Source organism: Varroa destructor, unplaced genomic scaffold (genome assembly GCF_002443255.2).
Source record: "Varroa destructor unplaced genomic scaffold, Vdes_3.0 BEIS01000005.1, whole genome shotgun sequence".
In the NCBI taxonomy this organism is placed as follows: Eukaryota; Metazoa; Arthropoda; class Arachnida; order Mesostigmata; family Varroidae; genus Varroa; species Varroa destructor.
Genome location: NW_019211458.1, coordinates 35,695,584 through 35,723,087, shown reverse-complemented (window position 1 = coordinate 35,723,087; position 27,504 = coordinate 35,695,584). Strand labels below are relative to the sequence as shown.

The 27,504-nt window shown below is 42.5% G+C and overlaps 1 protein-coding gene and 1 long non-coding RNA gene across 2 annotated transcripts in view; both read left to right on the top strand.

The window, feature by feature from the left end:
• The window catches only part of LOC111250596 (uncharacterized), a 250,814-nt gene that overhangs the window by 29,549 nt on the left and 193,761 nt on the right, over positions 1 to 27,504 (top strand). The gene's annotated exons all lie outside the window — the stretch shown is intronic.
• Positions 20,743 to 27,504, top strand: part of LOC147755615 (uncharacterized) — a 76,687-nt gene continuing 69,925 nt past the window's right edge. Inside the window, exon 1 of the long non-coding RNA XR_015328824.1 lies at positions 20,743 to 21,393. This is a non-coding gene — a long non-coding RNA (uncharacterized LOC147755615). The remainder of the gene's footprint in view (positions 21,394 to 27,504) is intronic.

Here is a 27,504-nt window from a genome sequence, read left to right as displayed (position 1 = left end):
CTAACGATGAGAAACAATATTTTCGCGGTTGTCTATGCGTTTTCCCTCAAGATCAAACGGCTACCACAACCGTTACGGGAAAACGCTGCATCTTTAGCAAGCATTATAGTTAGGACTATATGTTAAAGTGGCTTGATTTGTTAGAGTATGGTCGTTGATTTTCCAGGCCTTGTTCCCCCTTTAGAGAAAAACAACTGTTAGAATGGCTCATAGCGCTTGGCTAAAGAGTCCCTACCGTGCGTGGGACAAATACTGTGGATTATTTTTGCAGCTTTTTGACATTTGGAAAAAAATATTAAATACAACAAATTAAAAATATTGTTTTTATCATCTGGCACAACAAGCTTTAGCTTTGTTATCTAGAGAAAAATATGATCTTGCAAAGTATTAATTTCGTCCTATGAAAAACACTTTCCTAAAAGGTTCTTCCGCCGCATCTCAAAACTCAACCTCAGTTGTCCTAAATTTCAAACGTGAGACTAAATCTGTGTAGAACAAATAAGGTACTCCTCAACAGTACAGAAGACTTGATTACCAGCAAATGAAAAATGAGTAGAATTCAAACTCAATTTATAGTCCTATATTATCTTAAATTCTAAGCGCGTAATTTCTTTTCTAGCACTTCTCGTATACGTGAACGGTGTGAGAACAGCTCCTGGTGCTTCAATCTCAGAAAAACTTTGGTTATATAAGCTTTTGCTTAGCTTGTCTTATACTCACTTTCATACTCAAATAGCCGCTTAACGATATTTAGTTTCGCAATGTCATGCATCGATTCGGATCATGGAAGATGCAGGATGTGCTGCAGCTGGAAATTAACAGAAACAGCACCCTATCGACGTGGCCTTGGCTCACGTAAGCTTGACTACTATGAAACTAATATCTTTGGCGTAGGAACTATGGGTCTAGCGAGGGACATGTAAGTTGAGCCGCGTGGGAATCAGGGTTGGAATAGAAGGAATATACGGAAGAACCGCACAGACACGATACGTCCTAGATCGAGACTGCAAGAGATCTGCCCGCGAATACGGACGCTGCTGCTGCTTCAGCGGGCGTTCTTTTCCGCGCGGCTGCGGAAGCGTTAAGGCGTAAAACTGCGCGCGACTTTATGATGGTGTCTGTGTGCGTGAAGTGGAAACGCAGGGAAATTGCAGTTGAACGGAATTTGATGGGTTTCAAAAGTGTACCCCATACCTTCCCTTACCTCGCCTCTGCAGCGGCTCTTAGCGGCTGCAGCATTAGCACGTAGCTTCATGGCACGTGGGCACGAAATGTGTTAGGCAAAAGATAATATGGGCAGGAAAATATCTATCATATACACAGATACATGCTTTCAGGCGTATCGTGTGTAAAAGACGAAGGATGTGCGCGCAGAGTCCTGTAGATTTTGGTGCATTATAATTCTGCCACCGGAGAAGTATCGATAAGGTAAATAGTTTCGCTATAAGCTGAAGCAATGCCAGTTAATGATAAACGGCGAAGGGCTTTAGTTCAAGGAAGAGTAGAAAGTTAAAGGTACCCACAAAGCGGCGTCAAGCAGAACGTAGCCTAAAATTATTAATAGAAAGTTATCTTTCTGCCATGTAAAGCTTATGGGCGAGGCACACAACGACTTAGGACTATCTTTTGATGTGTCTATTGCTAATACAGCGGATATTCTAAATGATTTATCATGGATACTGAATTGACTATCAGGATTATAATGCAACGAAAATCTGTTGCCTCTAAATGACATTTACTCGTTGACATACTTCACCGAATTGCTGCTTAAAAATAAATCTCATGCTTCCGAAACCTACCACACTGCAAGCCGATGGGAAAAACCGGTAGAAGAGTACCAGCTATGACAGTAATATATTCAACCTGCCTTTTTGTGCTAGCATTGTTCGGGGTCACGGTAAGAACCGTGTTTTCAAAAAGACAAAGCATCACCCACTTTTAAACAGCAGAACGCTAGGTTATGACCTCTACATACAACAGTATATATACATATATATACAATATTGAGATCAAAATATCACACGTACACAGATAGACTTGATGTATAGTTTTGTTGAATGGCTGAATTCCGCAGAGATTCCCTTGTCAGACACTAGACGTCAGTTACTGCATATGGATATAAGAAAAGAAAAATATAGATCTCTGAAAAATAAGATCATGCTTTCAATCCTTACGGCAATGCGCAGAAAAGACTGAAGCAGGGTTCGGAATTGGCGACGAACGGAAGGGTCTGGAAGCGGTTACTTTAATGGTGGAAGTTACTTAAATTGGAGCAAGGAGCAGCCAGGACGCGACCCGCAGGTTGCTAGGTAAATTAGGTCAGTGGTCGATCCTAAATCCCACAGTTGCTTTTGTTACTAAGAGGAATTCCCATTATAAAGCGCGTTTTGAAAACCGTTTGACGTCCGCCCGGAACGCTGCGCTGCCGCTAGTGGTTGTGACAGTGGTCGTCATGAAATTGCGAACAGAGCATACCGTTATCCGACCAAGCCGGCGGCCAGTTCTGTTGGGTATAGAGCTTTAACGAAGGACAAAGTTGTAGCTCTTGAAGGCCACCAGACGGAGCGCTAGGACGAAGCTCGCTAGCTGTATTTGTGTGTACGTTCAGTCCAACATTTTGATATTGGATTTTTATCACCGAAGGTGAAAAGCCGGAAGAAGGAAACAATAGAGCGGTTTAGGTTTCAGATTTGATTGGCGCCGACTTCTCCGGCTGCCTGCACGTCCTGTCGAAATGCTTTTAGAGAACTTCGCTTTCTCCGAAGTATTTCATTTCAGAGGTAGCGTTTCAGAGAAGTTGACCTACTAGTCAGCTCGATAGTTAGTTAGCTCAACGTGTAAAAAAATTTGTTTTCGTTTCATCCCTCTTTGCCCCTATCTAAACCACAAGCAAAAGAACATGAACTAATAACAGGCCGCCGCTCCTTTCTTCCGATAAATATTCTATGGAATATAAGCTGAAAGCAATGGTTCTCTATCTTTGGAAGCCGACAATTGGCCTTCATTTGTTGACTGAAAGACTGGCGTAATATCAACTATAGAACCCGAAAAAATATGTGTGAGCCTCTTCGGTCCTGATGTCTGTATCCTGGTGGGTGTAAGTGTGTGTGTTTGTGTAACGGTGGGGAACTGAAACGCAGTTTATGCAGGTCGTAAACTTTGAAATTTCGTTGACGGGTAGATTTTTTAATAGGGAGTTAGCGTTTTTGGCCATGGTCGAACAGCTGGATTGTTAGGATACGATTTGTAGAATAGGTTAATAGGAACAGTTGGCACAGAACAAGTAACCGCGTGAACGTAGGTTGCTAATTCACGCATGGGCATGTGCACGCAATAGATTAAAAAAGGAGTAAACAAATAGCAAAAAAGTAGACAAATGGCTTAAATTGGCACGTTTAAGTCTTGTTGCAAATGAACCAGACAATTAACATATAAATATGCAACAGCTCGCTCTATGCTTCGCCCTACAGAAGCAGGGCATTAAATTGGTAATAGCATAACGGAGAAATCTTCTGTTTATGCGAAGCTCCAATTGAATCGATATCTAACGGTTTCAATAAGTTACCACCGCGATTTTAACGGTTATAGCAGCTAAGCACCTCAACCACGGACATCTATGAATATGCGAGAAGCTCAATCATTTCTAATTTATGTTTACAGTATTTGCTTTAGGAAATTGAGCTAACTGATTTTTTTTTCATAGTGACATCACGCACTGGGATAGAAAATTTGCATCAGATGAAGCTACTGTTTGTAAATAAATCTATTAAGAGGTTTTATATTAACGAGAGATATTGTCGATGCGATATTGGCTAAAAGGCAGACTAAGTTTTTTAACCTGTTATTTTTTTTAAATACTCAAATAATACTGCACAATCGTTGTATTCAAAGTATAGTGCAAGGCCCAACATTACGAGACTGAAAGAAATCTATTAATGACACGGTTTTTCTAAATTTGTTTTTTTTAAACTAAGGTATAGTTCAGTTCCCATGATTTAAGTCTATTCATATCGTTATGTCGGACTCGATATTCAACGCGTATGGTCTTTACAAAGCACGGCTTGTTGCCACAGAGGGCCCTCTTTCCCCTATTAGTTATATAGCTAGACGACGACGTTCAGATTTATCAATGTATAGTAAGGGGCCGAAATCTATTGAAACGGTCCGATCGATAACGCCAACTTACCAATTATGACTGTGAGAGGTGTTTTTGATTTGTCGGATCAAGAATCCGAGTGACGCGACTTGGTCTCGCGACTAGGGCCCCGATTGATTCTGCTTCATGGAATGCGCTAAAATAACGGGCGGCACTAAGATAGTAGAAGAATTTTGTTTAGCTCATGATACCACTGTTGTTGTCGGCGGGAAGGCGGGTCGCGTTTTCCGCAGCGTAGCGGTCACAACAAAAGAGTGCCCTGATGTCCACCCAGCCAACCATTCACAGCTAACATTGTAGCTATTGCAGTAAGAACGAAGAGGGAATGACGGTGACGGTCGACAGTTAAAATGGTGAGCAGAGCGACGGAGTAAAGGGAAATATTGAATCAGACTTTCAAATCAGCCTTCCCCAATCGGTCCTTTTGGTGGCTTTCATTACTTTTCCTACAGTTCGCACAAAGCGATCCAAGTTGTCATCGCCGTTATGGTCCTGATGGCCGGGTTTTTGAGTACTCAGCACATAGCACGCATGAATGTGTGGCATGGTTATGGACTTAGCCAAGGTAAGGGAGAAACAAGGGAGGAGTCTGGATGCTCCTAATGGACGGAAAGACCACGGGTCATTTCGCACGCTCTTTTAATAAGTCACGCCAGCCCGCAAGCAAGCGAAACTGTACCGTAACCACGCATCAAAAATGCTCGCCACAGAAAGCGTCCGCACCTTCTTGCGTTGAAATTTAAACGACGACTAGCGATACGTATCACACGCGCTTTGCTGTTTTTCAAACGATCCTACTTAGAATGAAATGATTATGTCTGCGATAACAATCAGTACGTTTGCGAACTTCACAACCTCGTTTCCCCAGTCTCATCTAAAGACTGTATTACGAGCACCTATACAAACTTGCTTGTCTGAGATCATGAGGCAGGTTCGTGCTCCAAAGGACGTGCGTGCTTCATCGGCGGGTTGGGTTAATCGTTTTGCAGACATCCAAACGTAAGATTTTAGTGAACGCCGAATTCAAAGCCACTGCCAACGCTCTACTGGAAATCAACTAACATCCAGCGAACGGCGATGAAGTACACGTATGTTTGTTCATCTGTGTGTATTAAAACACAGTGACAATATGCCATCATTCTCACAGCGTCTCCCAAACGCTCTGTAACCATGATCTGCTTCATTCGCAATCGAGGGGGCACTGTTAGTACAGGCTAAAACCTTGAATAAAGTAGGCTCCTCCACGCCAAATAGGTGCTATGGATCTTGTCTTCTCCCATTCCAACTGAATATTCTGAATACACCAATTCATGGCGAGACTAATTTCAACAGTAATTAACAGTTTTTTAGAAAATGGAAATTTCCGCGCAAAGCAAATCTATACGTGTTTGGTAGCAACGGTATTGGGCTGATTTGCAGCTATACCGTTAGAGAACGGCAATTCTAAGGTGGCGTTTGTATAAAATCCGCGACGGAGATAACATTTTGCATGTCCAATCTAGGACGACCGCCTCTTAGGGCGCCGCTAGCCTAATTTGGGCAATTGCAGAATAGTCCATCTGGCCAATAAAACCCGTTCCCTACAGGAGAGAATCGAATCACTCGAGTATTTGGAGTACTAGGACATTAAGGCAAAGCGACCGAGGAAAGGGGAACAGATACGCGAGAATTAAGAAAAAATAAGACGGTTTGGCTCGTTTGATTCATTTGGCCGCTCTCGTACGCGTATACGTTCTTAATAAATTCGGTTATTATCGTCTAATACCAATGGCGCGTGGTGAACCTCTAGTAGACTAGTACGATTTTCTCAAGCATCGCTTGCAGTACATACCCCCGTTTGACGAGAATGGACTAAGAGCATGATTTAGTTTTGAACAATCCGGAAGTCGGCCTCATGAAGCTGGAAATGCTACCTTAACAAATTGACGCAAAGTGGCTTTTCTCGAACAATTGATCTGTGTGCCTTTTGGGTGGGTAAGCATTAAAAATATCCAGAAATTTCAACAGACGATATACTACTTGGCTAAAATCTATCTGGCTGAAATTTCCAACCTTATTTCATGTTAGGCGGAGATTTACCTCCTCGAATACATTTCCTATTGAAGCAATTATTTCTATGGTTTTGTCTTTATCAAGCCATATGATCGAAATCCGGTCTATTATAAATAAATTCTATATTAAAAAAAATCTTATGATTTTTTTTAACTTTGTACAGTTACTTGGACGGCTATTAGATGAACAGCAAATGAAACATCTAATGCAAAGCTCTATGCATCTTAGCTAAAGCTTAATTGCTGGATTCGGCCAACGTTACCGCAGCATCCGTTTGAAACCATTGCGAGGTGAGGAAACACCCGGTGATATGAATGACAATCAGGAATTTTAATTACAGGTCTAATTACTGGCGATCAAATATATTGAAGAAAAGGTCACGTCACCTGAAAGTCCCACACAATCGGCCGCGTGCGGTTCATGCTCTCCAAATAAGAATTGACTGTGATATGTAGACAGGTATTAATACATGGTGTTTACAAGTTTAGCTCAATGGAACGAAGTAGGTCAATAGTGAAGCGTCCTAGACATCAATACGACTAGTAGTATCATGGGCTGTTATGCTTGTCGTCACCTAAATTGCAAAACAAAATGCTGATAGCTGATATAATTTCAGTTTCCCGTTTGCTGGATATTTTCACGCTCAATTTGGACCCCTGCCATAGCCGAGCCAGGTAAAGGCTTCCTATGCTTGACACCGTAAGGTCGTCCGTCTTTGTTGTGAACGTGTCTATGTACTGTGACAGCCGTGAGTTTACTACCGACTGACATTTTATGATCATACGACTTTTATTTAGTGTACTGTCGCAGAATGAGGATTACTTTTTAGCCAAAGCGATTCTAGCCGTTATTCGGTGCTTGGGATTAGGTTTATAGATGCTGAACCCACAGCAGATATGGTGGCAGTGGCCCCCCGTAATATGTTCATCACAGAAACCACTAAGGAAAAAGTTGAATTTGATTATGGCCTAATACCGTGATCGTTCAATCCAAAAACAGTGAGCAGTGGCAGCTGCGAAAAAAGCACTGGGACAAATGGGGTGAACAGAAATAAGCCGTAAACAGTTTACCTTTAATGATTGACTCGTTGTTTCGAAGCCGCAATTAAGCGACATTTTAACTGCTTCGCTAGAACAAAGACCAATGACTTAGTCGGTTTGATGATTTCAATATGAGATTTTCAGTTTTACGTCTAGGATTGTCGTCAAGGGTTGCTCCCAACACCAAACGAAATATTTCCTCAGGCATAATAACACGATCCCGGAAACATCGAAGTACGAAGGTTAGCCCTTTTGCCCACTACATGCGATACCAGAATCGTCTTCTTGCCGATTGTTGTGGCTCTAATGGCGCTTGCCATATTCTACAATACAATATACGTAATCAGCACGAGACAAAGGTGTTTTGGGGTGTAGAGCCCACTTCGCCAGAATGCTCAATGTCCAAACGGTTATAGAGCGCACCTCTGTCGAATTTGTGAACGCAGAAGGAAGCAGTACGAACTAGAAGAAATCCCCTAAGACCCGCGTGAACATTTGAGCGGCTGCTGTTAACATCCATAGGTACCACCCTCTTACGAGTAGGTGAATCGATCAAAGACAACTACACATGCGAGTTCCAAGCACCGATCCTGTCAGCCGACCGAACACGTAACTTTATTCATGAAAAATGTTAGTCTATTTGCGCCTCTGTAATGTAATCTTATGTAACATTTTGTCCTAAAATAGAGTGAAATCGGCGCAAAGCGAAAACTGACGTTGAAACCGTCTGCCTACCATAAAAGTACAGCTCTCAAATTTTGTGCAAAAGTACGCGATTATATATATATATTACCCGCTTTAAAGGGAAAACAATTTTAACAGAAGAAAAAAGCTTAGGGCTTTATCCCTCAGTGTCCGCCGGTATTGACTTGTAGCAAGCTTGTACGTGAACAAAATACCCGAGCATGTTTAAAGCGGGTGAACTACATACAGCTATCGAATATTTGACGTGCACGGGTAGAGGATTTGCCCTCGGGGATCGTTTGCAGGAAGTGATTCAGGCGAAACTATTTTTCCAAGCACTCCAAGTAACCATTGACCGGTTCAGTTTTAGCTGCTTCTAGGTTTTTTGGTTTCGTTTCGAGAGAATTAGAAGTGTCGCTTTTACGTCGGGGCAGACTCTAAAATTTTCACTGGGTATTTAAAAATAGATATGCTAAATAATCACACAAGCGATATAATGTGACGAATAATATTAAGCTGATAAATTTGTTTTTTTTTATTTTGACGATCTTTCATAGAATCGTTGATGTCAGTTTAGTGTTCTTACCGGCCCGGTCTCAAGACGACAAGATTATTGCTTGCCCAGTCTATATTTATTTACACGTTTTCCTATATGTAGATTCGGTACAAGCGACTTAAGGTTCTAAGTAAAATTATTTGTAATAACTTTTTTCTTCCTTATAATACACCGTATCATCTAAATATGTACATACAGGGAAAAATGGTGTTAAACAAGTATACGGGCAGAAGATATTTTTTAAAGTATCAAACTCCGGCTTATCTTTTATACTGTTGCATAGCTTTACGAGAACTTTGTATGCATTAGTTCACTCTCTGAAGGTGCGACGGAACCCGTAGTCTCTAGATGAGAAATGTATTACAGGTAAGCAAAACGTATGTGCTGGAATCGACGTATCCGTTTACGTAGTAGTAGTAGTGACTGAGCCAGCACTACGTTCATTGTGATTACTGTTCAATTAGCAGCTGATTTGTAACAAACATGCCCGTCCGTATTACGTTTTCAGCCAATTTGTAAAAAACTTACACGTAGATATCGCATCGTCGTGTGAAAGTTCTTGCCTGACAGCTGCATTAAGAAGTGCCTTCTAATTGTTGCAAAACGTTTATCGAAATTGTTGACTGTGCCATTTTTTTTTGTTTGAAAAAAAAAGCCGCTTTAAGCTTGCTAAATCAATATTTTTAAACGATTTATTAATTATTTTTAAGGCTATGCTATTGGTCGCGAATCTTGTTAGGGTCGACGCTTCCATTTGCATCTATTGCAACTTTTTTTCAGAAACTGAAGCTTAGAACCTTGTAGGAGGCAATACTTTTATCTACGTTTTTCTAGCAAGAGTCTTAGATGTCTCTTGTGTACGCCGCGTAGGCCACAGATGTCGTGGGAAAATTCTCAAAACTTGAAATCTTGCCCACATAACTGCATAAAGATCTGCCGCTATTGTTACCAGTTTCAAGACAGATATATTTTTTGGTGCATGAAAAATGGAAAGAAGACAACTATAAGTTTTAGAGCAGGGCAGAATGTTATTTGCCGCGTGTAACGACAAAAAAACGTGATTAAACCGACTATTCAACTATCTGTTCTAACAAAAACATTTTTACCAACGCGTGCCTTTACGGGCGTCTACGTGGTAGCTAAATATACTACCAGGCCAACAATGCCGCCGTAAGACCCTATTACGATAATCCGCCATCGTCCGATCGACCGCGCTCACATTTGGCATGTCATCGGATGCATTCAAGACCGCCGTCCTTAAAGTATGTGAGATTTATAGCTGTTTGTTTACCGGTACAAACTTACGCTTAAATGTGAAATTTTAAGTTATTGTGCGATTTCAAATTTTCGTTTTTAATATATAGGAAAGGTCAAGTTGATAAAGATGGCCCGGAAGTTGCAGACCTTCTCACAATTTCAAGTTTCGACTTAAAAGTTTAATATATAGCTCACTAGTCAAAAGAGAAGCTTCATTCAACGCTTAGTATTTTAGCAATGTCGATACGGCTGCAATAAATAATCTAGCAGCTATACTCTATACTGCTTTGTGCAGACTAAACAAATTGTTATATTACTATTTTAGGCCAAATAGTTATACATTATGTGTTAAACCAAGGGATGACTAACATTCATGTTACTAGTACAGGTCGAGTTTTCTCATCTTGGCCTGTCTAGACTTGGAGCTAAGGGGTGCACCGCTGTGGCTCAACAGAGCTCAAGGGACACTACAAGGAGGCCGTGGTCACAATGACCCGGGGAATGGGATGGCTCCTCCTGCCTCATCAGATGCGACAGCCTCCTAGCCAGTCAGCCGTGAAACCTCGACAAGGCGCTTCCTCGTCCGCCTTCGATTCAGGCGGTCTGTGGCAATACCTGTCTCCGCAGCCACTGTCCCCTGAGCTAGAGCTCTCCCAAGGATCCTCCATAGGCCCCAACCTATAACGCTTAAATTGGGACATCTAGACGACTAGGTAGTAAGGCGTATTTCGTCGACTGCCATGGCTTGGACAACAAATAGGGTCTATTTAGGGAGATAGTAGGTAGCTTGCCATAAGGCAATCAAAGTATCAGAAGCGAGGCGAACCTAGTTGAATCTGATACATCAATTGAGTATGCAGTTTCACTGAAGAGCAAAGCTTCGGGAAAATTAGCTTCCGACGTTATTAACTGCATGCACTGGTTTGTAGATCGCCAACATTAAGCCAACCGGATGCCAAACCGTAGGCGCTGAATAAGTAAAGGCGTTCGTTTTCGCTAGTGCTATTCAGGGCCATTTAAGTCTTCGGACGAAGACGTTAAAGTCACTGATAATACTGAAAAGTTATAATAAAGCTGGGACTTCCCCTATCAACGCAAAACAATCATTTAGCTATCTGTTCCAGGTAAAGTGAGGTTCAACATAATCGACTCCGTCGAATTCTCGCTGATGACTTCGTAAAACAACAAAGTACGGTACATCGCAAGAAGCCGATGAAGCAGCTGCATAGTAGAGACGATAATATGTATTATAATGTCGCTCCCCCCGTTATATGCTTCCTTGTTACGGTCAATGCAAAAGAATGAGAAAGGGTATTGTCATTATATAACTGCCAATTGGCTGTTTGCGGATAGGTCGTTGATGGGATCTGCTATGTTAAATTGCATTTGAGTACGATAGCACGTGGCAGGGTGGCGTGTTTCTATGTGTGTTCGCATATGACAACGAGATATAGAGAGCTAGCTAATGTTAGAAGGTGTGATACGATTTTATGGCAGAACGAGTCCGAGGAGCGAATCGACTCGACTTGCGGTGCAGCTTCGGTAACGGAGACTGATGAAGGGATTAAGTAGAATAGTGAGTCTGAGTCGAAGGTGAACTTTAACGGGAAACAGTTCCTTCAATGTGAGTAAAGCCTTGTTATAAAGTGGGCGAAAAAGCGGAAGCAAAGGAAGAGCGGATCATGGACTCCATGTACATGAGGAACACGTCACGCTATTGCAGCTCGCTAAATGCTGCACTGGAATATATACCAAACCGGTATATACATATCTTATAACCCGTCACCAAAAAAGCAAAGCCCATACATTAGCTGCTGTTATTAATCGCTCTATTGGTAAAAGCGTTGGCTTCAGAATGCGCGTTTTGTAGGCCCTTTGATAGGCCAACACCGCCGGACTCTTTAATTAGCCAAACGGTTAGTGAATGCGAATGCTGGACGAGCCCGTAAAAGCCCAGCCAAGGGGTATATTTAAGCATTACGCTTACAGACAGGCAAACGTACCCACAGACACGTACAAGGGCCACATGTAGCCCAAACAAACTCCTTATAAGATGATTAGTCGCCAAACAAACCAAAAAGCTGTGACTGCAGAGGGTGTCACGTTGGATCACAGAGTACATGCATGCGGTGGGTTAAAGTGCAGACGAAGAGGCTAGCAGAGGATCGACGCTTGACTAGGTTATAACTACAGGTAACTATGACTGTATGATGTATGGCGGCTATTTCATCATTTTCAAACTGGAGAAAGAAGATCAGTCAGCCAAACATAACAGAGTAGCTCGTTTCCTATGCTGTGCGTACACGTTTAATTTCCACAAACAGTTTGTACGATTTTTGGCGAAACAAGACCGTGATACCCAAAAAGAGCCTCTTACTTTCTAATTATTATTTATCATTTGCCTGAATCGATGTTGATAATTGTCGGAACAAAGTCGTCTAGTTTCAAGACGTGTTAGCAAGTCAACTTATTCAGTCTGGGTCGTTATTATGAATAATGGCTAAGTTTGCTACCTTTAAAAATGCTGTGCTGTTTAAAACAGATGGTTGAAGTCCATTAGGAACAGGAGTATATATGAACAGGAGAACCTGTGTTTTCGATATCGCTTCACGAGGTTCGCAATGACACGAAGCCATATGGCGTTCGAAAGGTTTTGCAATCAGTTATAGAGAGATACAATGTAACGTGCTCAAGAAAAACGCAACTTTATGAGATTCCAGTTCTTTCTTGAACACTTTACAAACTGGACATAGGGAGTTTTAGTTAAACCTGTCTAATAATATATCTGTTCCTTCTTTCAGGTGAGTACGGGTTCAGATCGTTCTTCAGCTCACCTGGTCGTCCATGTCTGTTCTAATCGAATATGAGGCTTGCGCGGTTACTTTAAACTACGCACTCAATCTTTCTACATGCAACAAACTATATGTCATAAACAGAACGAAAAGAAGCGCACGTCACTTGTGATACATACAAAAAGTATACTTCCTGCGAAATTAAACATGACGCGAATTATTTCACTCAGTTTATCCACCATAATTTAGTTTTTTTTTTTTTTTTTTTTGTCTATCTCTTTACTTTTCATTCATTAGCCGATTCATTCTGCTGTCGAAAATGATTTAGAAAGCTCCAGAGATAGAGGCGTCTAAAAACAGGCTAAAAACACTAGTGAGATAATTGTGTGGAATCAATCGAACCAGACCGTCCCACGTATTAGAGAAAGCAAGTATGTTTCATACGCCTTGTGGCTTTTCTGGTGAAGGTTATGGGTTAAGTGGTGAAAAAGCGATGAGTTGACCTCCAGAAAGCCAGTTCGGTTGTGCCATTCGAACCGACCGTTCAAGCGGACGGACTAGCTTAGTAAGGCTGCCGTGACGAATCAACATGTGCCTCTGTTGAGCGTTCCGTAGCCTAATTGAAGTTTACCCAGGGGAAGAGCAAGGCTCTCGGCTCTCTTTCATGGCTAGACAACAAAGCCAAATGAGGCTAAATGGCAGATCCAATGGATACAGCCACGATGGACAGAGCAGCGCTGACGAGTGTGGTATCAAACTTCGGTGTATCATCATCGAGATACACATTAAAGGTAAGCAGAAGCTTCAATGGTGGCCGGATAGCGGGCTGGTGTACAGAATGTGTACGCTGTGAGACGGTGACTCTTCGCTCTGAGTGTGCCGTCGAGAGTGGAACAGCGGATAGTGAACGCCAACCAAAATGATTCCGTCAGCAGAATTAGACATTCGCAAGCAGTGAATGTTTCGAAGTGCTCGAAGAGTCATCAAAATGAGCGATGTCTGCTGATCACGAAGGACACAAAAAACTAAAGGACTACGCCGCTGTATCATGGCTATTTGGGAGAAGCTGACTACACCGCAAGCGGAAGAAAGGCTCTTATTAAGATAGAGACGAATCGGGCATGGGAGACGGCTCAGGCTTTGATCCTGCCAAGGGATAAAATTTGAGGTGGAGAAGAAATGGCACAGCACCTGACGCAAGGACATTAGACGGGTCCCAGGTAGCTGGACAGCGAGATCGAAATCGTGCGACGATGTGACTGCATCGTACACAGTTCTCTATGAGCAAGACAACGTCGAGACGTCTAGTAATCAGTGAAATCGTTATCGAAGTTTCGAAGGTGTGTGCTTTCCTGGCTTCGACTCAAAATATCAAACAACGAATGGCGAATCAGTCATGTGAATGAATCGGATAATAGAATAAAGGAGGAAAGGAGATGACGAAGCGATATGGAGCCGACTTAGTAAAAGCCAGCAAGAGATCTAGTTAAGGACTGTGTGGTGGAAGACAGACAACCTAAAAGGATCAACAGTAAAAAGAAAAAAGTCGGGCAAATTTAAAAGCCATCAAACAGATTTAGAGCAAAAAATAGTCAAATAGGAAGAGTATTGTACTTAATATGTGCGCGTGCGAATAATCCATGCGTTCATCTTTGTTCATAAAGCTCCTTCATACATAGGTAATAAGCCTGCTCGAATAATATTTAGTTATTGTTACTATCTGTCAACCTAAATAAAGGTAACAGGTTTAACTGGACCTTTCTAGAAGCTAGCATGGCGCCCTTCTTAATAGAACAGTCAGGTCATAAGTAGAATATATTACACTGCAATTAGAATTTCCTAGCTCAAATTGGCTTTCAATCACTTAATCCATAATGTGTATACAGCTCACTGTCGCCATAATAAAGATAGCTCTTTCAAGCTATAATGGTCAATAGCTGAATCGACGCCTAACCCGCAGTTTTAGCCTAGAACAATTTGCTGAAAATCTACATTTATTTAAAGGCGTCATAACCTAGAATTCACTATATCTTGCTGTAAAATTTAGGCTTTTCAACCTGCTATCAAGGGCTATACAGTCGATTCCTTGTTGTCCACCAAAATGGACCCAACCCGCCCAGGGCACTGATCGGTTCTCGGTCAACAGCATCATCTATTCCTTATATAATCCAATCATGACAACACGACAAACTTTGACCAGTTGGTCCCCAGTCGTTAGCTGGAAGGCCTAAGCAGGCCTAAGCAAAGTAATTTCGTTAAGTGTTTCCACATAACTAGCTTGTCACTAAACACTGCACAATACGATCTAGAGCGAACATGTGCATACAGTCTGCTTTCCTGGTTGAATTATAAGTAAACATATTCACGCTTATGTAACGGCAGCAAATTTACAATTGTTTATTGGGTAGATGCCTAATAAAAACAATACAGTACAGCTTTTGTCTACGCTGCAAACGTGGACTCGGTAAACGAACATGATTCGAGGGACCGCTCTCGGCCAAAGGCCTTAGTTCGCCTTACGAGACTGCACTGAAATGAAATTATCGTCAATAAGGATATCGTCGTCGGATGTCGATATTCCTTTCGTATACACCCGGTTTGTATAAGTGTTTGACTACCTCTACTGGAAATAGCTAATATATATTTAACGTATATATTAAGGTTAGAACTAACTATTAAGCCTTGGTAGCTCATCCGTTTAACTGGCCCCATCTGCACTAGTATGATCAATCGAGTGTTTAATGGAAGGCGTCCAAACAACCTTACCACAATTCACATTCAACTAACGCATATGTACATGGGGACAGATACGAAGATAGGCACGTACCCGAATGTATTTCACCGTTTCACCGCCTTTCCGTCGCCGGCTGAAGTTGATCGTTTCAGATGCCTAAACTTTGTGCTGTTCGAAATGCCGTGTAGCTAGAGAAGACGATTGGTTGCTACGGTAGACTCAACTCACCGTAACCATTTGGACACTGCGACCTTTTGAGGATCAAAAGGCACCGTGTTAGGACCAGCGCTAAGGGAAATCTAAAGTGATTACGTGCGCAGCCCCGTAAAATTATTTACCCGAGTAGGTTGAAACATGCGAATTAGACAACGTTATATGATTTTCTTGGCTATTGTAGCAAACGGTTCGATTAGCACAGTCAGTCGATATATGACCAACTTCAAAGGAATCACTGCTACTTAAAACCGGGAAGGCAGAATTTATACATCTGAATCGAGATGCATTAGTTGATATTATCTCTGAGCTACTCTCTAGCATCATTCTCAGCGTTGAACTTCTGTATTGTTTTCGGTTGCCCCGAACATCCCCCCCATAATGTTATCCAATGGCTCCACCAATCCTCGATTTGCAGGTGACTAGGTGTCAGCTCGAGTTCCATAGACAGGGAAAATGCAGGTGTTCGGCGCAGGAATTGCCCCCGTGGGAGTACACGAGTTGTGAGCGTTTTATGCAGCGCAAAAATCCCTAAGGGACACGACACGACAGACTTGAATAAAGAAGCGAATAAATTTGCTTATGCTCATATGACTTAATACTGATTAGCTTATTTTTTACAGAGAAACGTGCACGACTCAAATTCCCCATGCAAGACCTTGATGTACCTAGAAAACGCGTCACGGAATAAATTAACATAAGCGCTTCGTACGTCGCTAACGGAAGTTTAAACTGCACTCACGATAGCAAGATGGACTTATCTTGAAATCCTAGGCCAATTGTAAGCTTTTTTCTGTCAGGCTTTGTAAATCATTGTTAGTTTAGTTTCATCATTGTTAGTGCATAGGTGGGACACACTTAGCTACACAAAAATTATTATGTAGGGTCATTTGCTATGCTAGTATTTGCTTGTTTCCTACCGTCACTTATACCAAAATGATGCCAGGTACACCTTCCCTGATCCATTTCGGTTTTTTTACATTTCGGTTGATTTAAGCAAATCGCGCATGCTATTCTTAGAATCGGTTCCCATTTGCCTGTGCTCATCGATGCCTCCCGTTGTTATATTAAGACGTACACAGCGGCGTGATGCCAGCGTAATGCACCAGCAGAGTAAGGCAAGATATGTAAATACTTACTCTCAAGCGCGATCAATATACTGATTGATACCTTAATAAGTACCTTATAAATAGGATATCACCAATAGCATTATGGCTTGTTAATGGTTTTAAATTTCTATAGATCTTCTCGTTTTTGTCTGTCTTTCGGTACTTTTTGTCACAATTGAAGTCTGGCTTGCTCTCTGTTCTTGTGCCTGCTTCGTCTGTCTATTTACACGATCGATCCGGCCCCTATTCAGTCGACCTCATGGGTCTAGTGATGCCCAAAACAAACGAAACACCTGACAGGTCGTCCGATATGTGCCATTGGTCCATGACCACTGCCGGTGTCTAGCTATACCAAACAGTAAATGTGGGGCGTTGAGCAATGTCTTTAGACACCAGCATGGCTGCCAATATCATAAGTGGGCTGCGACCAAGCCAGCGAGGGAAAGACGAAACGGGAATAATAGCGACACCAAATAATGGCAGTACAAGCGTGTGAAAAGGATTTCAGCCAGGGACGGCCGGCAATTGGCGGAGAACGAAGTCGGCTAGGCAGTGCTCGCTGAATGGGGGGTTCGAGACATAGGCTCCAGGCAGGCATTACTGCTGCCCTTCATCCGCTGGTCTCGGCTGTGGTAAAGAGCCGTAAAGAACTCGCCTAAACCTAAACGGCAGCTGAAGGCGGGGAAAAGTGGCAAAATCATGTCATAAATAATTCTATCACCACGTAGTAGCAGAACGAGGTAAACTGGGGAGCTCCACAAACAAGTCCTAAAATAGTTAGAGAATTGATTTGCAAAGGGCACACCGCAACCATTGCGCCGTGGCATTGAGCCCAACAAAAAAGGCTCTACCTTGCCTGCGGACTTTTTTTATGTGGGGAGAAGCTGGCTGTATTTTTTCACCACGGTCTATGCCATTGCACCGCTTTCGTTTTTCCTCTGCCCTTCCCGCTTCCCTTCGGAAAACAGCATGAGAAAGGGCAAAAAGAAAAAGTGACCGACCAATAGTTTACATTCCGGACTGGATCTCAAGGGGTTTTTTCCTTTTTCAATATGGATGAAGCCAAAGTTCTCATCTTTTTGGCAAGGATACATTCAATACGGAAAAAGGCAAGACACAGCAGATCCCTCGCCGTACGCGCTTCTTAAGAGGCTTGTCTCGAGCGCCACCAGAGCTAATTTAAACTCAACTCGAGAAACAGGAATAATATTTTATGATATTTATATGTATATTTACTAATTTTGTCTTCTAAACGTCATCGCTTTCTCTTTAAGGCTAGATTTATTTCCGTCAGGAAGATCTGAAACGGTTAACAGAACAGAACCACATTTGTGTAAAAGAATTATCCTAATCACGGTTAATGATATAACATCCTAGCCATATTACGATACGTTACCTAGGCGATCGCGTCCGCTGAAGAGTTAACTCCAACTGTATCAGCTAGACTTTTTATGGATAATTTATTAACCGGCCATTTCTGCCGTCACCATCATCATTTTCAGGCCATATTATTTGTTACCCTATTATTCTTTTTTCGTATCAAATGGCGAGGCGTATCATCGTGTTTCCAACATCATGCATAATGACAATGCTGAGCGTAAATATGTCGAAACCAAAAGAAGAGAAAAGGAGTTTGGCCTATAAGCCAAGACGATCAAATGCTTTATCAAGCTTCATTTGTCCACATATACATCTGCATTGTAACAGCGCTTGTCATCACGAAACAGCAAAGCCTAAAAGCAGATAGAATAATTACAGTACTTTATTTCTATCATTATATTTCTCCTATAGATTCATTTATTGCTGAACATACGTCGGCTTACTGGATAGTTTTCGGTGTTTCGTCTGACGCAGTAGAGGCTTCGAGCCCTGTCTCCCCATTGCCGTACCGTCGACAGTTGCTGCATATATTGTGCAAGAGCACTATAAGAGATTTTGAACTGAGGCCAGAGCTAAAAGGATAGCGGAAGCTTGTGAAGCATAAAGGGGGCAAAAAGCTCCGCGCGAGGACAACACGACTACAGTCAATATTGAGGGCGTTATTCAAAGCTGGACGCAGTGTCAACGAACCTGGCCTTGTCTATTGGCTAAATCGAACTCTGGGACGCTGCGAAATATTTTAACGAGGAAAAGTGCGATCATTACCGAAATCGAATGAAGGAGGTACGTTGCGTCCTGTAACAGAGAAGTTTGCTTTATTGCCTTCGATAGTTGGTGAAGGAAATGAATGGATATAGAGTACGCCTATACAATGATATTCGAGAATTGAAGTCAATCTTTGAGCAAGTTATCGATATCAATAAACGAAGTATTTTTCCAATAGATTAATAAGACACCATACGGAAAATTCTATTTTTGCTAAACGCCGGCATTTTTTAGGACGGAAAATTGGCAGAAACACTGTCCTAAATAAGATATTCACAGGCAAGTGTACAAGAGAGCCAGCTCTTTGTGCTAATATCCATTTTGAGTGAGTTAATAATTGCCGCTGTAGGTTGAATAGTGAAAAATTTAATTTATATGACAGCGGGGTAAATGCAAAAGATCAGCATGAAGTTATGGCTTTGTTCTTTTATAGGTTGTTATTCAAACGCCAGCGGGAATATCGTCTTAGAGTAGGTCTCCATTATGACAGACAATAACGTAACATATTTTCAATACAATCGGCGTAGTCTAACAGAATACAAGAAGGAATAGTCAATTAATAATGTTTAAAACAGCGACTGTCAACCCTTATAACACGCCTGTCTGCTATTGATGAAGAAAAGGTGACAGACATATGGGAGAACTGGAATAGGGTATGTAAAGTTCTTTCGGAATGCGTAACGGCGATGCCGGATATAAAACTTTTGGGGGTCCGCGTTGAAATTTGCGAGCTAACTGGACATAAATGCTTTTCATTCGTTTCGGTTGTTCACAACTGATGGCCGATCATTTCATGAGTCCTGCCGTCGTCTCTTACACGCTTCCTCTCCTTTTCCCTTCAGTGTCCTATCACCAATGGTCATTTTATCTGTATCTTCCTTGCCGTCGCTGCAAAATGCTCGAGCATCCCATCAAACGTTAAAGAAACACTAGCTGTAGGCACAACTAGCTGTATCATTTAATATTAGTGGGCCTGAGCAGTCCATCAGAGATATCTATTTCGAACGAGTATTGAATACGTCAATGAACTGCATTCTAGCTAGCAGACCTTTAGGCAGGTCCAAAAAAGTCCTATGGACAATATTTTTCGTTAGGTCTTCTAAGCTTGCTTGTTTGACAATCGCAGTGGTTTGATAACGCGCTCTGCTGCGCTAATGGAATGATCGCGGATTGTCAAAGGTACGCACAGCAATATCAAAAGGCGCTGAGTCAGCAGGTTTCATAGTGTGGACCTTACTCGCTTGCCATGATCAAGAGAGTGGTCACGAAAATACCCAACATTTTCGAAAACTAGTGTTACCGTCCTTTCGTTAATATCGAGCGTGGGCTATATTATTCAAAAACAAGGATAAACGCCGGCCTAGAAACGCAGCGTGAGCACCCCTTATAACATAAGCTTACGTAAACATTTCGCTAGCTGTATGAGCGCCTCGGGTGCCTAATGAAAGGGCAGAATTTTACGAAACCAGGGATTCGGCCAAAATGGAAATTTATGCAAAATGGAAAAGCTGAAGAGTTCAGCACACTTAATTAAAGTCATAAATTAGTTGAGCTGTCATCATTAGTTATTTTTAGCCATTTGACTACATAAAAGAAGTACATAAAAAGGGGTCAATATTTCCCAGACATATTTATCGAAGCGTAATGGTACTTTATTTATCAATTTAACTTTCACCGTAGGGCGGTGAATCATTCGCCGCCCTATGGTCCAACTGAAGAATATTTTTGCTTATCTAGCTTTATTACCTGCTCAAAAAATAAAAGTAGAGTGAGGTTGCGGTAATAAGAGCGAGGGATCACCTTTGTGTGCTTTCCTCGCTCGGGTTAAGGTCGCTGTTGTACATAAACCTAGCACGCGGTGCGTACGTTTCTATCGACTACGGGTAAGATATATATAGCACTTAAATGTAAAATAGAAAATTGTAATACATTTGACGGGCGGACGTCGTATCATGTACAATGCAAGTCAAAGTCCTAATAAGTAATTATAGTATATATCACTTGTTAACGCCATTAATTAGTAATCCAAGGTCGATTTTATTGTAGCCAAGCCTCTCACATAATACTTCGACACGTTTTCGATCTGGTGTCTTATAATTTGCCATTTAATGAGTTAAAATTGGGCTAGCTAATAGCAAATGATCCTATTGGAATATTGGATGCGCGTAATCCATCTGTTCGTTTGTGCGCCAGATCACCTGCTTTCGAGGAGGGTGACTGCAGCGTAGCAGTACCCCTCTTGCCTTTGGTTAGCAAACAGGTGTGGCGTGCGCGGATTTTCCGTCAGCGTACATACGCGCTGTACCATGCTTTGTCTAGCTCGAGAAGTCTGCCGTAGCAGAAAGTTCCGCCCAATGCGCCGTCTAAGCTTTTCATTATCGCACACAAGCCACGCTGCCCCGGTCCTGTAAAGCGTTCCTGTTTAGCATTAACAGTGAAGATGTCTTCTCAAAAGAAGATATTAACCTACGCTCGAGAGAACGTCACTGTTCATTAAGTAGAAATTTAGCAGTTCAATAAGTCTCTTCTGTACAGAAGCAAAACGGAAAGAAAACACTCACATACACACACATACGTTGGAGCCTTAACTGTCTAGCCAGCGCAAACTATCGTCGTTCCAGCGCCACCGCCCGGCCCGACGTACGAGTTCAACAGGTGAGTCTCACCTAGCAAAAATTAGTAGCGGAATAAGGGGAGTCTGGAAAAACGGGATACCGCACATTGTGTACGCACGCACAAAACTGCTTAAAATGCTTTTGTCTGCCTGCATCGACTGAAGGTGTGGGTGGTACGCTAACTGCTGTCATCGTCGTAAAATGTACGATGCAGAGACAAAGACCATTGAGGGCAAACGGTGCCGAACAAACCCATACAGTTCATTTGTTTTTCATCGATACCACTGTGATGGTAAGCTTGAAGAAAGATAAATAGCGTTATGATGTCGTTTGCGACGACTTACAGGCAACGTAACATCTGCTGGCGTTTTTGCTCTCGTTTACGTTAGCGATCCAAGAAGAGAAATAAGTGAAACGTTTTGCTGAGTAGGCTGTAGACTTTGAGATGCGGCAGTAGTTGTTGTTTAGGTGTACTTGAGAGAACTTCGAAAAGAGCTGCCTGAAAAGATCGAATTTTGCAATGAAAAAGGAACTTAGATGTGTGTTGATTATGTTTAGACCGCTTTGAAACTATAAAGTAGCCTTGTTCTCCCTAGCGAATAAGTGGTATCATTATTTTTATCATGATTAATATTTATGCTATTTTTATGAATATTTGAACCGTATGCCTGTCGCTACGCAACGTGTGTAGTACCCGATAACATCTTCTGCCATCTACCTACAAATTTACCCGCATTTGTCCTGGCTAATTAACTTACTTATCCATTTTTCGCACACGGTCCATATTCAGCAGTATCCTTATTAATCCATTTTCCATCCGGTAATCAGACTGTAGAATTCTTTTATACGTAGCCGTGTTATATAATTACCCTAGTTTAACAACTGGATCACATTGTTTTCGCTTGCTGTATAGGGCAATATAAAGCATCTTTATCTCTCAAAGATCCGAACTGGTCTCTGGAGAAACCATTAGAGTTTATTTATAAGCGATATATAGTTTATTTATAGCTAAAATAAGACTTTATTCAATATTGAGTATTTTCCACAGTATCAATTATCTGCTAAATTAAAAAAAAATATTTATTTAATATTAGCTAGCTGTCGATGTAGAGGCAGCCAATAATGTTTATAATTTTCTTATGTAGATAGCATTTTCGGTATATCTTGTTGTGTCATCCCTTCCGGCCTTGATGTACGCTTAGCCAATGACAACGAGTTTCGAAAGTTGCAACAAATTACTTCGTCGTTTGTCGACCTTATTGTGTACCTGTGTAACCTGACCAAGTGTAACTGTTGGCGAAGCGGCTGACACGTCGGACCCTTTTCAATGATCTTGCAGTCACCAAACGCATTGCTCACACCGTCAAAGCATCATCACTCTCATTTTTCGTAGTTACCGAGGGCTTTCTTTTTTTGGAGGGGGGGGGGGAGAGGCAACGTAAGGCGAAGAACTGGAGAAAGCCATTTGTGTGCCAAGAAACTAAGCGTGCGTCGCCAGAAGGTGGGCAAACATGCGCTGTTACCGTGCTATCCGCTTGTGCGTTTAAGTTCGTATGTTCGTCGTTATGAATGTCCATGTATGAGAGTGTGTCTACGAGTACGTGTATGTGTTGGGTCCATTTGAATATATATTGATAGTTGGAGCGCGGTGGAACGATATTGAACGGGCTCGTTCTTTCTTCTTTCCTTCCGAGCTTACAGCGCTGCGGGTCCGGCGGTTATTCAGCAGGCCGCTTTTCACGACCGATCCGGTCATTTGGTCTCACCCGGTCGCTACCCTCCTAGCATCCGCTCGGTTATTCGACTTCTGCGACGTTAGCTGTAGTAGTATCGTAGCTTTCTTTTATAACATCCGCCACTGCCTTCCGTCACCATAGGTGCAGTGCGATTCCACCCCCCACTAGCCCCAGGTACGTCTTAGGTAGGTAGCAGCCCGCTAAATATTAGTAGTACTTGTACACGAAAGGTCTTGAAAAATGTTGGAACGCTCTACTTTCTAATGATCTTGCGCCGGCTGATCGTTCAGCCCGCCGGCTGATCGTTCAGCCCGCCCACCAAAAGTAAGGAAGCCTATGGCGGCCTGTCGGGCGGCAGCCAGATCGGCACAAGACCCAATACTATCGGAAACTATAGCTGCACATCATCTACACATTCTGGTGTACACCACGAAGTATATCGAAGCGTGGCTTACATTGAATCGGCACACTGCTGTCTGCTGTAGTCGGTGTCGGAACTACACGAAGCGTGCCGACAAAAAAAAAGCACGAACGGTGTAGTGTATAATGGCCACTGCGGAAGGACTAATTCCTTCCGTAGGTGTCCTTGTACTAGCTAAAGGATACGTGTGTGAAAACCGCTAGTTTGTTTCCTGGCAGCGCTCTACAACCACCTTCTGTGACCCTCTCTGTGTCCTCCGACTATCCTCTATAGCACCGTTTCCGCTTCACTATGCTACTGCTTTAGCTTCTGTCGCTGTATTTAGAAACGTGCTCTGATACTACATCGCACATATTCAAGAAAGAATCCAGGCATCCCATGAGTGCCACGACGGGCTGGAAATAGCTGGTCTCGGAGACCATCGTTACCCTGGTAAGAACACTCAGGTGAGACGAACGAGGAGGGCCCTGCAAAGCATACGTATAGGTATGCGTGTTTACGTAAGTGTGTGCATATGTGTGTCAATGTGCAAGATGGGGGGAAAAGTGTTCTTGAAAAGCTGTCAATTAAATAGCAAGTTCAGCCAGTAAATCGTTACCAAAGGCAAGAAAAAGTATATGGATAATTTGTGTTAATGGTTAGGAAGCCTTGACGCAAATTGCGGACAAGCTGACGTAGCAGCAGGACGGCAATCGACCACGGGTACTCCGGAATGAAGCGCGTCAACTCACGGCATGGCAGCGTCTCTTTTTCCAATACTTTATGATGTGTTTTAGTAGAGTACACTACGGAAAGACCAGAAAAGCGTAGCAAACAAACAGGACAATCGGAAGCCATAGGCTGGCTGATTGTGAAACAGGGAATTACCAACGAGACTGCTCAGATTGCAGATTGAGCTCAAGCCAATGAAGTTTTACATTTTGAGATTATTTGATCATTCTAATAAGTATAATTTAGACCAACGCAGATGATGGTGACGAACAAGATATTTTTCATGACAATCGTCCTCTACTTCAATAGCTACATCAATGCAACAACTCGTTGGCATCATAATGTACCGCAATCGATACATAGTGACAATGTGTTCATTTTGTTTTGTTGAATTTTCATTTTGTTTACCACACCCAATGGCGATCGTGCGCCCCATCAATTGAATCATAAATAACGATTGACTTTTTACTATTTTTTCAAAATATTTCAGTAAAGTTGCGTCGGTATAGACTGCGAACATATGCGAACACGAATGATCCTTGTCTAAGCCAATGAAGGTGGATGCAAGCTTTGCTTCTGTTTGGCTTTGGCCGCCAGAGATTTTTAAACATGAGGAGGGGTTCCGTCGCGACACCAGTGACAAGCGGCACCTCTTGACGATCGCTCTTCTACCAGCCTTTCCCCTTCGTCATCGTCTTTTCGTGCTATCTTGTGGGTCGCTAAGCTAACACAAATGTGATATAATATCAACTCTACTTGTCGACACTTGTTGTTGTTGCCATTTTTGCTGCTGACGCCATCGTCAATGCTGCCGCCGTTGCTTTCGCCCCCCGTTAGTACTGTGCCTGGGGTTGTTGTTGCGTTTAAGTTGCATAAGGGCACACGAGCTCAAAATTGGGGGGCGGGCACTTGTGTGCTTGCATCGAGTTTTAGGCCGCTGCCATTCAGCGATACTTAATATATCAGAAGAACTAGTAAATAACCTAAAGTACTTGTAGAAATAGCGGTGGTACGCGTTATAGGCTTAAGCTAGCCTGAACACTTGAAGCGCGCAGCAGCGACGGAGCGCGCCGAGAGAAAAATGAAAGCCTGTGGATTGACTGCCTCCCACATCCACATTACCGAGCAAGTTATGGGCGGCGCTAAAAAGAGTTGCGCTGAAGCGAACGCGTAGTCAAGTGGGCCTAGCAGTAAGGCATCACGAAAAGGCCAGTGGGCAATGGCCGCTACCGCCCAAAGAGTGCTGCTGAGGCTTAGGAGGTGGAGTTCGTCGAATGTAACAACGCGTGAGCAGTATGGCCTTAATGCTCTACTTAGGTGGGGCATACATAGACACTCACATACAAGCTTACTGACGTGCGCCAACATACATATACATGCAAGGAAGTGAGCACTGAACATTAGGCTCATGAATGAACGTGCGAGATAACGAACTGGACAGTTGAACCATTGAGCAAAGGTAAAATCCAACGTGGGCGCTGACCTGCAGGACGCTTTGTTGTCTCCGGAACCGGTAAAGCCAGATGAGAGGCTAGCCTCGATTTGTCGGCGCTGGTTCTGCTTGGTCTCACTTTGACGTTATTGACCATTATCAGTATTGAAACGGCATAGTTTGGCTCCATTGCCTAGTCAATGCAGTCAAACGGCAGAGCGATGGAATTGGAAGGCAAACGCGGTGCCGAGACCAAAGGACGAAAAGAGTCTCAAATACTCGTCGAGTTGTTCTATTTAGCGGTAACTCTTGATGTTTATTGAAGTAGTGATCCTTTCTAGGTGGCAGTCTTTCTGATGAGGGTGCTCTGTGGAAGTCGCCGAGAAGCCGGAAGGGTCTGGAGCTAGCGGCAGCATCAATAAGCGACTTGGTTCGACGGGGGTCTATGGTAGCTAGCTAGCTACCACTCAGCCGTAGTTGACCGGCAACTGGCGAAAAACTGAAAAGAACAGGGAAAATGGCCAAAGAAGTCATGTGATTACTGGTGCCTTCTGACTGAGTAGGTGGCCCGTAGTGAACTGAACAAAACCAAGAGGCTCATGAGAAGCAAACAGCCTTGATTTTCATTGAAACTGCAGCTGGATCCCGCCTTAGGAGAAGAAGTAGCAACAGAACTTCCTCGTCCCTTTTCCTAGCCTCTTTTGCTTTCTTTTTTGCCAAGCGGCCATCTGCCGCGATCGCTGCTGTAGCCTAGCTCCTGGGCCAATTTAAAGTTAGAGCTAAATAAAGGCCTGACTCTGTTTAAGCTGAGATCGTCTCGCATGAAGCTTTCTACTTCTAGTCTACTTTTAATCGAACTGCTATTCTTCCCTTCCCTGCTTAGCTTTCGAAGTCCGGTCATCCTCTCATTTGTGCTACCTGCTTAGGTCCGGTCTATCGGACAGATGAGTCGGTGATAATACGATTGCGGCGCTCGGTATAGTCTGCAATGGACAACAACGTTTGCTAAGGGAGGACATTGCGTTAAGCGGTTGACTCTCTTTGTTTTTGGCATGATGGCGCCTAGTAGCGGAGATAGTGCGCCATATTGTTGTAAGAACGGTATTGGTATTTATTAACTTGAGACAAACAGGACGAAGCTTTGATAACCGCGTGTTCTTAGAAACAGAAGCAAACTATTAGAGAGTTTGTCTCCAAAGTCCCATCTGTTTGGTTGTGGTCAGTTAAAGAGACTAGATAGTTAGCACTAAACTTGATTATCCTTTTAGATCTAAATGATAGATGTAACGGTAGCATATCCATACTAGCGGATTTCTGCAGTGAAGTTTTTAATCACAACCTTAAATATAAGTTATCTTAGGGCTAATAACGTTTTAGTAATATTTGAACTCAACTGAATCAGCAATATGTAAAATTATTTACAAGGGAAATAATTTTACCAAGATTCGGGTATTGATTCATATCTCAATTAAATCATTGCTTTTCTATAGTTCTGAACATTTTGGATACGTATTGTTTAGCGTACTTGTCTTTTTTTATGCCTAGTTAAGCAATCCAGTCATAAAATCGGTCTACAAGTGAATTTATCTGACAAAGAAAAATACCATGTATCCTTCAATTTCTTTTGAACGGAAAGGAATAGAGGTGTAACACAGAGTAAATTTGGATGCTAGGCCCACATATCAGTTGATTTTTGGGGTATCAGAATTGAAAAAATCGCTAATGTTTGGATATAACTCTAGATAGAACGCTTACCAGTAATAGCCGTACTTCTGCTACATATATATATATATATATATATGTATGTCATTGATCAGAAACAGCAGTTGCCTAACATGACAATGTAAAAGT